The sequence below is a fragment of the Lissotriton helveticus genome, chromosome 1_1, assembly GCF_964261635.1.
Source record: "Lissotriton helveticus chromosome 1_1, aLisHel1.1, whole genome shotgun sequence".
Lineage (NCBI taxonomy): Eukaryota > Metazoa > Chordata > Amphibia > Caudata > Salamandridae > Lissotriton > Lissotriton helveticus.
The window spans coordinates 967609153-967623917 of record NC_136057.1 but is presented as its reverse complement, the minus strand read 5'-3'; positions in this window follow the sequence as shown (position 1 = coordinate 967623917).

Below are 14765 nucleotides of genomic sequence, written 5' to 3'. Positions count from 1 at the left end.
GGTTTGTGGCCGGCGCGGCGCGATTAGTTAGTGAGTGAGTGTTAGCCTTCATGTGAGCTCCAAGCCTGCCTGCACCCACCACAGTAGGCGCGCTGTGAGCTGCCACACTTTTAGGCAGCCTTCAGTACAGTGACAGATGCTGACACGCTGACTTTGCTTATGCCTGACAATTAATTTCAGTGCGGTAATGCGGAGCACCACACTGAAATGCGTTAGTCTAACGCCTGATGTGTGGTTCTTGGCAGGACTAAAACCATTTGTCTCCAAGCCATGCAGCTTCTGTCATCAGCACTTCTCCCTTTTTCCACAAGAGCAGTTAAGCATGACTGGCAAAATATCCTAGTTTGCAAATGTTTTCTATATTATTCTGGTTCTGCAATATTTACAGCATAATGCATCTGCTGCAGAATTTGACGATTTTAACTAATACATCGTTTGTAGCTCAAACAGATTAAATGTTACTAAATAATGTGACTTGTGTTTCTGCAAAGTGGACGGCCCTTTGCAAAGGATGACTGATCACCTTTGCCACTGCTGGATTTGCATGTTACACTTGTACTACTACTAATAAGGCAACATTTTTCTAGAGACTGTTAGCGTCGGTAAAAATAATAAAGTATCGGAAAATATACTGCATTACATTCCAGCCACATTTTTGCTGCATAATTTAGTCAACACTGCGGCATAATTTTGTCCTCCATTGGTGCATAATTCCAGTGGCCCCAAAGCAGGCAGCACATGTTAAAAGTGCTTGTGCATGAAGCAGAGAGACCGTGAAGATTGTGAACTTAGTTTGATGTGCTTGCAAATCATGCATTGTCGGGCCCTGGTGAGTTACAGCTACTACTGCTGAAACAAGGCCAAAGGAGGGACCAATGGGTGAGGCGGACTGGCCTCAAGGGCAATGGCGGCATGAGCGCTGGTGGAGCCCTGTGCAACAATGTTTGTTGGTGCCTTCTCAATGACTCCCTCCGCCACTGATTCCCTCACTACCACCCTTTAACAGTGCCCCTCAAGTCTTCATAACCCTACTCTCACTCAGATGAATTTAACTCGATTTACAGCGCCGCTCATACCAGTGTAGGGTGGCAGAGCACTTTACATAACACTCCTTACACGGAGACAATTACTCATATGTGTGTAAATCTTTGTATAGGACATGTTACATAAGACAAAGGACTACAAGGTGTAGGAGTGACATGACATCCATACTAGTACGCAGTATTGTTTAATAGTGATTGGTTTGGAGAAACACACTGAAATTAGAATGTAATATCATGATTTGGGGTTCTCTTTAATAACCAGAATTGATTCCTATTCAAATGAACCTTTTTTGCAACCATAGGGTAATCAGACTGGGGAAAACATGAAAGTTAATAGCTCACTGTTCTATTTTAGGATTTTGACTTATAAACTGCACGTATAAAAAGGATCTCACTGACAAAAGCTGTGACCCACTGACCCATTTACATTATGTGCACTTTGGGATCTGGATGGTACATGTTATTTGCAGCAGGCAAATTAGCCCTCTGCGCTACCTTTCCATGAGTCAAAACTTTCACTTGACAAAACTCCATCTATCTCTAGGAAGAACATTAATCACCGGAGTTATCATGACATTTTTATTGTTGCCTATAACTGCTAGCGGCCAGGCCTGCTCAGCGCTGTTCATGAATATTCTATCTCTGATGCATAGTAGTCTAAATTTGAAGGCGCAGTTGCATACTCATATATGTTAGACAATTTTAGCGTACTGGTGCTGCTTCATTGGCAGTGTACCTCAATTGCAGTATTGTCAGAGGGGTGCTAGAATACAGGACTAATGCATTTTAATGCTGCGATGTGGACACTAGCATTAAAATGCGTTAGTCGAAAGCCTGATGCGGCCCTACCCTAACCCAGGCCTGAAACTGCATTTGTTAAAGTTTTAATGTTAATCGCAGCGCCCATCATGAGCTGAAATTAACGTGAAAACTTGAACAAATGCACACAATCAACCCAGAAAAGAAAGGCAGCAACATAGCTGCCAAGGTTTCAAATTGACATGTTGTATAGCTCCTATATATCCTTATATCGTGTTAAGTTAGCATAGGTACATTTGAGATTTAAACACCATTTTTCCTTTCTTGCAACTTCTGCACACGACCCTTAATTGTTGACTTAGCTTTCAACCTAGTGGTTTGCCGTGGTGTATGTGAGAATAATATGTTATTGCTCTGATATCAGTTTTGTTTAATAAACCATGTCTGCACGGAGAGTGCTGAAGTTTCAGGAGCAACACGATATGGAATTGTTATGAGGTCTGATCTCCACGCCTTCATAGTCATAACACAAGTGCAGCCTTTGCCAACTTGGGCTTGAGGCGGGATTGATATTGCTTTGCACGAGAATTGTTAACACACTTGATGCGGTGCACATGCAGAGAGAGCTGGTGTATGCTGATGTGATTCCTTCATGCTAGGACACTAAGGTATGGGCCCGCCCTAAAACAACCCAAAGAGACCTTCTTAGCTAATAATATAATATATGTGTTAGGGAGGGTGAGATATAAGTGTTGTTAACTCTTATTCATTACAGCATGTTAACATGCTGTCACCATTCGCTTTTTATGTCTTAGTAACTATGCTGATAATTTTGCTACTGATAATAAGTATACTTGTATTATCTAAGATACTGCGCCTGAGAAGACGGCATTAGTAAATAAACATTTCAAATGCACATGTGTCTTCTTTACTCCATGTTCTGGTTTGTAATGATAATATAACGAAAGAGTGTTCATGAGTCCCACGTACCCTGAGGTACTGTAAGTTCATGTTCTGGTTTGTCTAAACATTGGGAGTTTGATATGTCCAATGAGACACTGTAGCTAGCTCGGTAAGGGGTGAGTTGGTTGCTAAGGTAAGTTTTGGGACATCCTAATTTGCCGAGGTTCCACTCCTCTGTGCACAGTTCTGTGTGAGTACAGAAACCCTGCAACATGGCGCCCAACGGTTTCGGTGGTCTTATATCATGACACTCGAGTAGTTTATCGTTCATGCCTTAACCCCTTCACGTCCGTTTCCGGAAAACGGGGTGTTGGTGAAACCTACCTATTTTTTAAAATAGGTCTTTATTCAAGCTTGATTCTCACTTAAACGGTTTCTTTGAATTACTACCCAGTTGTGCTACAAAGTATTCTTTGTGTTTTCTTGTTTCCAATTCTGTGATGGCGGCAGCGGTGGCTATTGCACAGCATAGTCGCGTAGCGGTACGCAACCATCTTCAGGCGTACCAGGTCCCAGTAGATGGGATGGCTGTGATTTTCGTGGTAAGTGCAGATCCGGCGTTTCCTTACGAGTTGTTTTACTCTTGGGTTACGTTTCCGGCTGTGGACGCTAATTCTGGTTTGTTCCACTCCTACACCGCCTCGGATGTCCCGGCTGAATATACGCCATACAGGGCATTGGAAATACCTATAGATCATTGGCAGCATCGAGTTTGGTTTGATGGCGCCCTCCCCCACTCTTTGTCCCGTGCGAGGTTAGGTCCACTCTCAATTCCAGGTACTAATTGGCCTGCGTTGGGTGGCTTTACCCCGCACCCGAATCACGGGGCTTGTACCCTGGTAGAAATTCGCAGGCTACATGTAGTCTCCATTTCCGTGATTCGTGCTTTAGTGCAATACATCGGTCGACATCTTCCTGGTGGTCCCCAGGGGGGTGCGGCCGCTCCCATGGAACGAGGCGGAATGCGTCTCAATCCAGTGATGGTAAATTCGGTTTTTGGTGCGCGTCCTGTTGACAACGATGACTTCCCATTCTGGCTAGCAGAGAAGTTTGATCAACTGGAGGCGGTTTTTCCGAATTCTACTCCTGCTGATAAACATAGAATGTTGACGATTACTCTACCGAAGGATATTACTCCTGAACTTGCTGACTGTGACAGCTGGGGAAAAACATTTGCGGCAGTTTATACAAGGTGCTTCGGCACCCCGTCTATGACTGCCCTGCCTGAAATCGTTAGACGTGTTCAGAATGATCACGGTCCAGAGGCAGCGGTTGAATTGGGTATGCGCCTGTGTGGTTCTTTTGAGATTGTAAGTGATCTCATTCTCTCCAATGTTAAAGGAGATGCAGTTAACTTTCAGGTGTCGAATGCTTTGGCTGCTCTGCCCGATGCCGACAAACCCCGCCAGTTAGCAAAGATTGTGGTGGCCGCTTATAAAACGATTGGCCGCACAAGTAGAGGTCTGAAATATTTTCCAGTGAAGGAGAAAAAACAACCACAGGGACAATCTGCAGTGACAGATGCCCAGCCCAAGTCCAAGAAACAAAATTGGCCTAAAAAACAGACACAGGGGAAGCAGACAACGCAGACTCAGGGGACTTTTCCTGCAATACAAGCTCCTGCGCCACCCGAAAAAGTTTATGATTTGCGCGACCGCGCGATGATTAAATCGCCTGATCGCTTTCAGGGTTCTGATCAACGCTCTCCTCGTTCCTTTCAGGACACATCGGCCCAGAAGACCGGTGGAGGAGGAGGGGGTGGACGTGGACGTGGTGGCCAACAAGGACGTGGCCAGTCCCGCCAGACGGACGGCGCAGTGAAGCAGGAGGATTCTACGCCTAGGCGTCCGCAGTTTGCGAAAAAGAAAGTCGCAGCCTTAACAGCGCATCGATATGCCACAGATAGTGAGAACGCGGCTTCGGAATCTGACGTGGGCTCTGACCTTGCTGGACAGCGCGGCGGAGATAACCATAGTCAGAGAGGCGCTGCGTCCACTACTGAGGGTGACAGCGACTGATGTCTACGTTGTGATAGAAACAGCGGATACGAGACTTGCTCCCCCTGAAAGACTATATGAAATTGTCCTGTTAATTGAAGGTGACATACAGCGTACCGTTAAAGGTGTATTTTGGGAGAATCTGTCTTCTACATATGATATTTTACTTTCGGAGGCTGACTGGCCCCCACCTTTTGTGCTCGCGGCGCCGCGAGGGGAGGAGGTGATCCTGCCCAGTTTCGCGAACACTGTCTCGAAAGAGCATGCGCAGCATTTTGCAGAAGAGTGGGCTCGGGCTCTCGCGCCGGCTCTGTACCGTAACCAATGTGGTTGGGATAGATTGTCGCCTTGCCACGAAATTCCGTTGCGGTCTCAGCCGCAGCCTCAACCGCAATATCCCATTCGGCGTGAAGCAAAATCTTCCGTCGCGGAAATCCTTGAACAATTGGAATATCAGGGAGTTATTGAAACGTGTGTGTCACCGATGAATAATCCCCTTTTTACTGTGAACAAACCTGACGGATCATATCGTTTGGTTTTGGATTACCGGCATTTAAACTCGCATTGCCGTAACTGTGCTGTACAGAATACCCACGGCTCTGCCCTAGTGGATAGTCTCGTGCGTAAGCGTTTCAAGACAACGCTTGACATATCCAATGGTTTTTATGCCCACAGATTGGACAGCTTTAGCTCCCAATGGACCAGTTTTACGAGCGCTGGAGTCCAAAAGCAATTCCGGCGTCTTCCAATGGGCTACAAGAATAGTCCTGGTATATTTACCGCTCGCATTGTCTCTATTCTGGAGGCACTCGACCCTGATGCTTTTTCGTATGTGGATGACATATATCTCACAGACGATGATATTTGGGAGCATCTGTGTCGTGTAAATTCTGTTGTTTGCAACTTCGCAGACATGGGTTACAAATTTAACTTTGTAAAATCGCACATTGCTGAACACACAGTGTTGTTTTTGGGCTATGAGCTCAACAATGAAGGTAGAGGTTTGGCTCCTCACTTCTTAGAGAAGTGCGCACAATTGCGCGCACCAACGACACTGAAAAAATTACAGTCTTTACTGGGCTTTTTGAATTTCGGCAGGACTTACATTCCGGAATATGCCCAGCGTATCAAGCCTTTGTATGCTTTGATACAACCAACTTTCTCTAAATCATGCTGGCTGCCTGAGCATTCAGCCATTTTGCAATCCTTGCAGGCTGATCTGCTCGCTTCTAAATATTTACTGACTCGTGATAACCACACCAACCTGGTCATAAGAATAATTCCTGGGACGGTGGGTTTCACGTACCTCACTTTTAATGAGGGTGACACAGTACCTATTGCTTACAAGTCACACTTGTACACCTCGGCTGAGATGCGGTTTCCCACCGTAGAAAAGGTTTTAACTGCTGTACAGATGGCTATTCTAAAGGAACGAGCCCTGTCACAGGGGAAACGCATGCTAGTGGTAACACCCTGTCCTCATTTGGAGGCAGTCACGAAAGCCAGTGTACCAAATTCAAAGGCTTTGCACCCTCGGTGGATTCAGTGGGCTGCGTCATTGTCATCCACGGATGTCATGTTTATTTTTGACGCTTCCTTACGGTCGCAGGAGTACTTGCAGTATGAATTCGTTCATCCTGCTCCTCTGGCGATGCGACCTTTGGAGGACTTCCATTGCATCATTTACACTGATGGATCGGCGCAGGTTGCGCATGGCTCTAAACATGCCTACGTTTCCGCTTGCGCCATTGTGGTCGGTGCTATGTTGAATGATGAGTTCGTTTCCAGGGAGGTACACACGTTGCCCCTGGGCGATTGCACCGCACAATTGGCAGAGCTTCGTGCTCTCTTACTAGCTTTGGAGTACGCAGATCCAAGTGTTACTACTCTAATTGTAAGTGATTCTTACTACTGTGTCCAGTCTTACAATGAAAACTTGTTCTTTTGGATTCAAAATGATTTTCATGATTCCAAGGGTAGCACAATCAAACATAAAATGATCTGGGTTCGAGTGGCAGAGCTTAAGGCTATGTTGCCACTCGTTTATGTGATTCATACTCTCGGTCATCAGCGCGTGAGAGTGCACGCTGTTGGCAACTCGCTTGCTGATGAAGCGGCGAAATCAGCAGTATCTACATACTTAGTTGCAGCAGTTACTAGGTCTAAAACCAAGATTGATAGCGACATCTTGGCAGCTATTGCTGCCTCTGAGAAGGGAAGTAAACATCCTGCTGGATTCCCTTCGAAGTATAAATACCACTTAAGTCCCGAAAAGGTTCCTTTTGTGACAATTCCTGATGTTGGGGAACGGCTGATTCCCAACTCGGATCGCAGAGCAGACTTGATTACAGCGGCTCATGAAGGTGTGGCGTCTGCGCATGCGGGCGTCTCGGCCACTGTAACTCAATTACAATTACGTTTCTGGTGGCGGGGACTGTACAAACAGACGCGTGATTATGTCCTTCTTTGTGACATATGCCAGCAGATTAAACCTTCAACTGCTACGCGTCCGCCTCAGACTCAGTTGTACATTTCTAATAAACCGCTAGGCTGTGTTTATTTAGATCACTGCGGTCCGTTTTCATCTGATACTGCGTATAAATACATCTTAGTAGCAGTTGACTCATGCACACGCTTTGTGTGGGTATGGCCACATCGCAGCGCTGATTCACGGACTGTCATTAGAGATTTGCGTATCTTTATAGGGATTTTTGCCTGTGGTACCTTCCATTCGGATCAGGGTCCGGCTTTCGCCTCTAAGGCGTATAAGGATGCCATGACTTCGATGGGGGTCCAAGTCAAGTTTTCGTCACCCTACAGACCTGAGGGTAATAGTGTAGTTGAACGAATGAACCGTGATTTAAAGCAATCTTTGACAGCCCGAGTTATAGGCACTGGCAGAAACTGGCTGGCTCACCTCTATGGCGTGCAGCGTGCTCTTAATAATCTCCCTAGAAGGTCTCTGGGTGGGCGGACCCCATACGAAATGCTCTTTGGCATCAAGATGTACGTCCCTGACCTTGACGGTCTAGACTCAGTGGTTCGCGCCACTTCCTTTGACGCAGATGAACATTGCAATGTTTTACAGAATCTACAAAAGACCAGAGACACTCTTGCAAAGGAACATTTGCCCTCCACATCGGATGATGCGTTGCAGATCCCGGTAGTTGGCTGGCTACCCCAAGTTGGAGAGCTGGTTCGGGAGAAGATCGACAACAAGAAAGAGTTTGGTCCCTCCTATCGAGCTCCAGTCCCAGTGCTTGGAGTGAAGGACACAAGAACAGTCATTTTACCACCACTTCCAGGTCGTAAGGAAACAGGTTTATTTCTATTGACAATGTCAAGATACACAGAGTGGCCGATTCTTCTTAGCATGACACCGGCTGTTTCCTGTCCTTCCATTGTGAGAAATTCAATTATGCCCACTGCTTCTAATAATGAACCTGAGGTGGCCATCGAATTACCTGCTGTTTCCAGTCCATTATTGAATAATTTACCAGGAACTAACCTTGATGAGACAGACTATACATACCCCACTGATTTGTCCATGCCTGACCTGCAAACTCGTTTAGCCACGGAATCCAGATTTTCATTTGACTCTGCTTCCCTTGCCTCGAAAAAACCCTCTAAAATTACAGTATATGCTAGCCTGTTTAAAAAACATTTTTTGATACCTCCTTGGATATACATTTGGCTGGTCCTTTTTTCGGTTTACCTTTTTATGTCAATTGGTTTTGTGTTTTATTTTTTTCGGATTATGAATGGACACTATGTCGAGGAGAGAACTTGCATTACTCATTTAAACGGAACATTGGCCCCACTTTCCTCTTCACATTCTACACACAGATTAAAAAGAGACTTGACTTTGGTTAACATCACAGCCTGGCCTGTTCTGGATGGAATCGCGTGGGATGCAGTTCGGTTTCAAATTCATGGCCCAACGGAAGTCGTTAATGTTCCTAATGTACTTAGAGTGAATATGGGGGATGTGGTGAAACAAAACATTCGTTCTGATGATTGGGATGTTAATGCTGTGGAAAGTTTGTTTTCTGATTTGAAATACTATGCTGCTTTTGATGCTGAGGATTTATATTTAGAATCTGCTAATTATGGTGAATTGTTCTGTTACCAACATTATGGCAATCACTTCTTACACAAAACATCTTCCCGAAGGGATGCTGTTAATTTTACTCAGTGGGAACATTGCCCGGCACCTACACAAGGGAGTTCAGAAACGTTTCTTAAAAAGTATACTTATTTCACTGACTTTAATCAGTCCAATCCCGAGTCCTTTTATTTTAGGTTTCAAAGACAGCCACTGTCCAAGGTTAGACTTACCGATACCAAATTGTTGTATTCGAAGGCCTTCCTAAATCAATTAGTTACTGGGGGCTATGAGTTATGGAAGGAAACCATAGACCTTAAATCGGTTTGGGGTTCAAGGGCCTGGCAGGTACGAGGCACTGAGGCTTTGCACCGTGCATGTCTCATCCCGAATCATATGTTGTTTTTAAATGAAACCATTTCCCAGACCACATGCTTTGGATTGGCTACATCTAAAAGGTTGAACACCCCGTCTTTCCCGGAGTTGGAGGAATATGAGGATTGGAGTAATTTTACTCAATTGTCCATTAAAGATATACAGGCTCTGCTTCTTAATTCCTCCTTTAACATTTCCAGTATGAATCCTAAGGGTTGGCTGCTTTGGCACCGTAGTGCTGATTCTTGCCAAAAAAGATTTTTGAATATAACTGACGGTTTTAAGACTGTTAGATCTGATCCCCGGTTTGATTTGAGTCATACTGTCACCTCTTACTCTGTGGGCAAGTTGTGTCAAGCTTGGCTGAAACATTCAACTTTACCTGCGGTTAAGTATCACCTTTCCAAACTGAATGCAGACGTGGATTTAAATGATTTCATTAAAGGCCCAGCTAGTGGCAGGTCGAAAAGGTGGTTATATGGGGTTTACAATGAAATTTGGAAACTGTCACAGATTGAAGCTGCTTCACGCCTTAGGGCTATTGATCAGGCGAATCTTGAGAAAGTGCTTGCAGTTGTTGACAATAGCATTAACGTGCTTTCCTCTAGAATTTACACATTAGATAATATTGTGTCGTCTGTTGTTGATATTGTGCATGATGAAGTGTCTGTATTATACCATGGTCAAAATCAATTACGGTCAATCATGCAGTTTGCATGGACACTTCAGACTCTGAAAATGGGTAAAGTTCCCTGGGGATACATGAACGTTTCCTCTTTGTTTGCACCGTTTAATTTGACAGACAAACAACGCTTGCTTTCAATGCGTGATGCTTCCTTTTCTATGCTACATATTGAAAGGTTGGAATCTTTGCCTTTTTCTGTGGCAGAGGCCACTGCTGCTACGTGGCTTATCCACGGTTTAATAACACTGCCTTTTGCTTTATATAAGTTTTCAAATTGTATGAAATATGTGCCAATAGGTCGTTTTGAACCCTTGGGTAGCGGTTTTCTTCATGAGGTCTGGTCACTCCCATACACATACAGATGTTTCAAGGATGAACAGGAGGTTTATCTAACAGGGGATGAGTGTACTGAGACGCCAGATCATTCTTTAATGTGCAGACACATACAGTTACACGGTTCATGTAACAAGGACCGACCGAATATGGCTTGCGTTTTACAGGGCACGCCAGTTCCTGCTATCATCCCCACGTTTAAATTGTTAGAGAATGGTAGTTATTTAATGCTCAATAATGAAAACTGTTGTGGTTTAATTAAAGGTATAGCTTTCATAGTAACAGTAAGTGAGCGAGTTATTTGCTGCAGAAATGTTCTTTATCCTCCCACACGTGAACATAGGGAGTCTTCCATTTGGCCACAGATACCGACCTTGGGAGCAGAATTCAGCGGCATGGCTAGAATAAGAGCTCTATTGTCCCAGAAAGAGGTGGCCTTGAGCTCGGCCCGTGAAACTTTCGTGCTTCACATTGCTAACACCCGTACGGAGGTTCAGGCTCTTTTAAACACTGATTTGCCTTTGCATTTCGGAGCCATGGTCCGTTCTATCTTTAACGCGTCCTCCACAACGGGCCTAGCACATTTTTTTAAAGTTGTTAGCGGTGGTCTCGTGACTTCCTTTGAGAAGATTTTTGGAGTCATCCCTGCCTTCTTCCATTCTATTTTTTCGTCCTTATTTGGAGGGTTCCCGTTTTTACTTGCATTAGCGGCTGGCGCATTGGTGGTTTTCTGCCTTTTTAAATATGGATGCCCTTCCTGTGCAAGACCACGCTCAGCTGCTACTGACGCGGTTTCGCAACCGCATGCTTGATTATTATGGCACACTGCCGTTGGCGACTCTAAGCACGGCGTTTGGATTATCTTTTCGGTTCTCCTATTTCACCTGTGTCCAGCCTGTATTTCGCTGCCTGACCTGTGATTTCCTTTGGGCCATTGATTTGTGTCTCTGCGGACCAATATCTTCTGACGTCGATTTTGATCAACTGATGAGTCCTATCATTGCTCACGAGTTGGTTTGTTCTGACGAAAGGATTATGGCCTTGGCGGTGGCACATGGACTAATGGGTCCCTGGGATGTGTTGTCGGCAGCGCAAAATTTCTTGGAACAAAGTTTTCTTGAAAACCCACCGAGCTGTCCTCTGATGGTTATAGAGGATCCGGTGCTGGAAGATCACGTATGTTCCTTTCATCTTTTAAATTGGATGGCTGAACTGTTTTCGGATGAGGACAGTGACTTCCTCCTGGAGGCTGTTGCAGCTTACTTTTCATATACAGTCTTATCATAGACACAGCCTCAAATTGACATGCTGATTGATAGCGTTTCCTTAATTTTATTGACTTTTGGTCAAGACATTTTATTTTTGCTTGCCTATTGGCTTGAGCCACATTATACTTGTGGGCTATTTTTTAGCATTAGTTTTTATAATTGAATTTTTATTCATGCTCGTTTATAATTGGATTCTGCTCTCATGTGATGGCACTTCTGTTATCTTATTTAGTCCGTTCTCGGATCATGGGGGGGTGTTGTATAGCTCCTATATATCCTTATATCGTGTTAAGTTAGCATAGGTACATTTGAGATTTAAACACCATTTTTCCTTTCTTGCAACTTCTGCACACGACCCTTAATTGTTGACTTAGCTTTCAACCTAGTGGTTTGCCGTGGTGTATGTGAGAATAATATGTTATTGCTCTGATATCAGTTTTGTTTAATAAACCATGTCTGCACGGAGAGTGCTGAAGTTTCAGGAGCAACACGATTTGGAATTGTTATGAGGTCTGATCTCCACGCCTTCATAGTCATAACACAAGTGCAGCCTTTGCCAACTTGGGCTTGAGGCGGGATTGATATTGCTTTGCACGAGAATTGTTAACACACTTGATGCGGTGCACATGCAGAGAGAGCTGGTGTATGCTGATGTGATTCCTTCATGCTAGGACACTAAGGTATGGGCCCGCCCTAAAACAACCCAAAGAGACCTTCTTAGCTAATAATATAATATATGTGTTAGGGAGGGTGAGATATAAGTGTTGTTAACTCTTATTCATTACAGCATGTTAACATGCTGTCACCATTCGCTTTTTATGTCTTAGTAACTATGCTGATAATTTTGCTACTGATAATAAGTATACTTGTATTATCTAAGATACTGCGCCTGAGAAGACGGCATTAGTAAATAAACATTTCAAATGCACATGTGTCTTCTTTACTCCATGTTCTGGTTTGTAATGATAATATAACGAAAGAGTGTTCATGAGTCCCACGTACCCTGAGGTACTGTAAGTTCATGTTCTGGTTTGTCTAAACATTGGGAGTTTGATATGTCCAATGAGACACTGTAGCTAGCTCGGTAAGGGGTGAGTTGGTTGCTAAGGTAAGTTTTGGGACATCCTAATTTGCCGAGGTTCCACTCCTCTGTGCACAGTTCTGTGTGAGTACAGAAACCCTGCAACAGACATGTGGGACGGTTTCAAACCTGCCTTAACAACATTCACTTGGATCTGTTCGTGAGAAAATGCCCCTCTTTTCAAATTTGGAGTGATATTTGGCGCTGCAACAATATTGCTGTCTGGTTACTGGCGCACATAGCCTTGGTTGCAGCGCACATAGACCTTACACTGCCGCACACAGAGGAAAAATATTAGAATGAACATTGCCAACAGGCCCCCATGTCCACAGGGAGGGTGGGGTGGGCCCAGCACTACAATTCCCAACAGGCCCCCATGTCCACAGGGAGGGTGGGGGTGGGTGGGTGAGAGTCCAGCACTACAACTCCCAACAGGCCCACATGTCTACAGGGAGGGTGGGGGTGGGTCCAGCACTACAACTCCCAACAAGCCCCCATGTCCACAGGGAGGGTGGGAGTGGGTGGGTGAGAGTCCAGCACTACAACTCCCAACAGGCCCACATGTCCACAGGGAGGGTGGGGGTGGGGGTGGGTCCAGCACTACAACTCCCAACAAGCCCCCATGTCCACAGGGAGGGTGGGGGTGGGTGGGTGAAAGTCCAGTACTACAACTCCCAACAGGCCCACATGTCCACAGGGAGGGTGGGGGTTGGTGGGTGAGAGTCCAGCACTACAACTCCCAACAGGCCCACATGTCCACAGGGAGGGTGGGGGTGGGTGGGTGAGAGTCCAGCACTACAACTCCCAACAGGCCCACATGTCTACAGGGAGGGTGGGGGTGGGTGGGTGAGAGTCCAGTACTACAACTCCCAACAGGCCCACATGTCCACAGGGAGGGTGGGGGTGGGTGGGTGAGAGTCCAGCACTACAACTGCCAACAGGCCCACATATCCACAGGGAGGGTGGGGGTGGGTGGGTGAGAGTCCAGCACTACAACTCCCAACAGGCCCCCGTGACCACAGGGAGGGTGGGGGTGGATCCAGCACTACAACTCCCAACAGGCCCCCATGTCCACAGGGAGGGTGGGGGTGGGTGGGTGAGAGTCCAGCACTACAACTCCCAACGGGCCCAGATGTCTACACGGAGGGTAGGGGTGGGTCCAGCACTACAACTCCCAACAGGCCCCCATGTCTACAGGGAGGGTAGGGGTGGGTCCAGCACTACAACTCCCAACAAGCCCCCATGTCCACAGGGAGGGTGGGGGTGGGTGGGTGAGAGTCCAGCACTACAACTCCCAACAGGCCCACATGTCCACAAGGAGGGTGGGGGTGGGTGGGTGAGAGTCTAGCACTACAACTCCCAACAGGCCCACATGTCCACAGGGAGGGTGGGGGTGGGTGGGTGAGAGTCCAGCACTACAACTCCCAACAGGCCCACATGTCTACAGGGAGGGTGGGGGTGGGTGGGTAAGAGTCCAGCACTACAACTCCCAACAGTCTCACATGTCCACAGGGAGGGTGGGGGTGGGTGGGTTAGAGTCTAGCACTACAACTCCCAACAGGCCCACATGTCCACAGGGAGGGTGGGGGTGGGTGGGTGAGAGTCCAGAACTACAACTCCCAACAGGCCCACATATCCACAGGGAGGGTGGGGGTGGGTGGGTGGGAGTCCAGCACTACAACTCCCAACAGGCCCACATGTCTACAGGGAGGTTGGGGGTGAGTGGGTGAGAGTCCAGCACTACAACTCCCAACAGGCCCACATGTCCACAGGGAGGGTGGGGGTGGGTGGGTGAGAGTCCAGCACTACAACTCGCAACAGGCCCACATGTCTACAGGGAGGATGGGAGTGGGTGGGTGAGAGTCCAGCACTACAACTCCCAACAGGCCCACATGTCCACAGGGAGGGTGGGGGTGGGTGGCTGAAAGTCCAGCACTACAACTCCCAACAGGCCCACATGTCTACAGGGAGGGTGGGGGTGGGTGGGTGAGAGTCCAGCACTACAACTCCCAACAGGCCCACATGTCTACAGGGAGGGTGGGGGTAGGTCCAGCACTACAACTCCCAACAGGCCCCCATGTCCCATCCCAGAGCAAGATGGAGTCCGCCCACCATTTGCTGACCAGTGTATCGCCTCCTTCAAACCTACAGGTAGC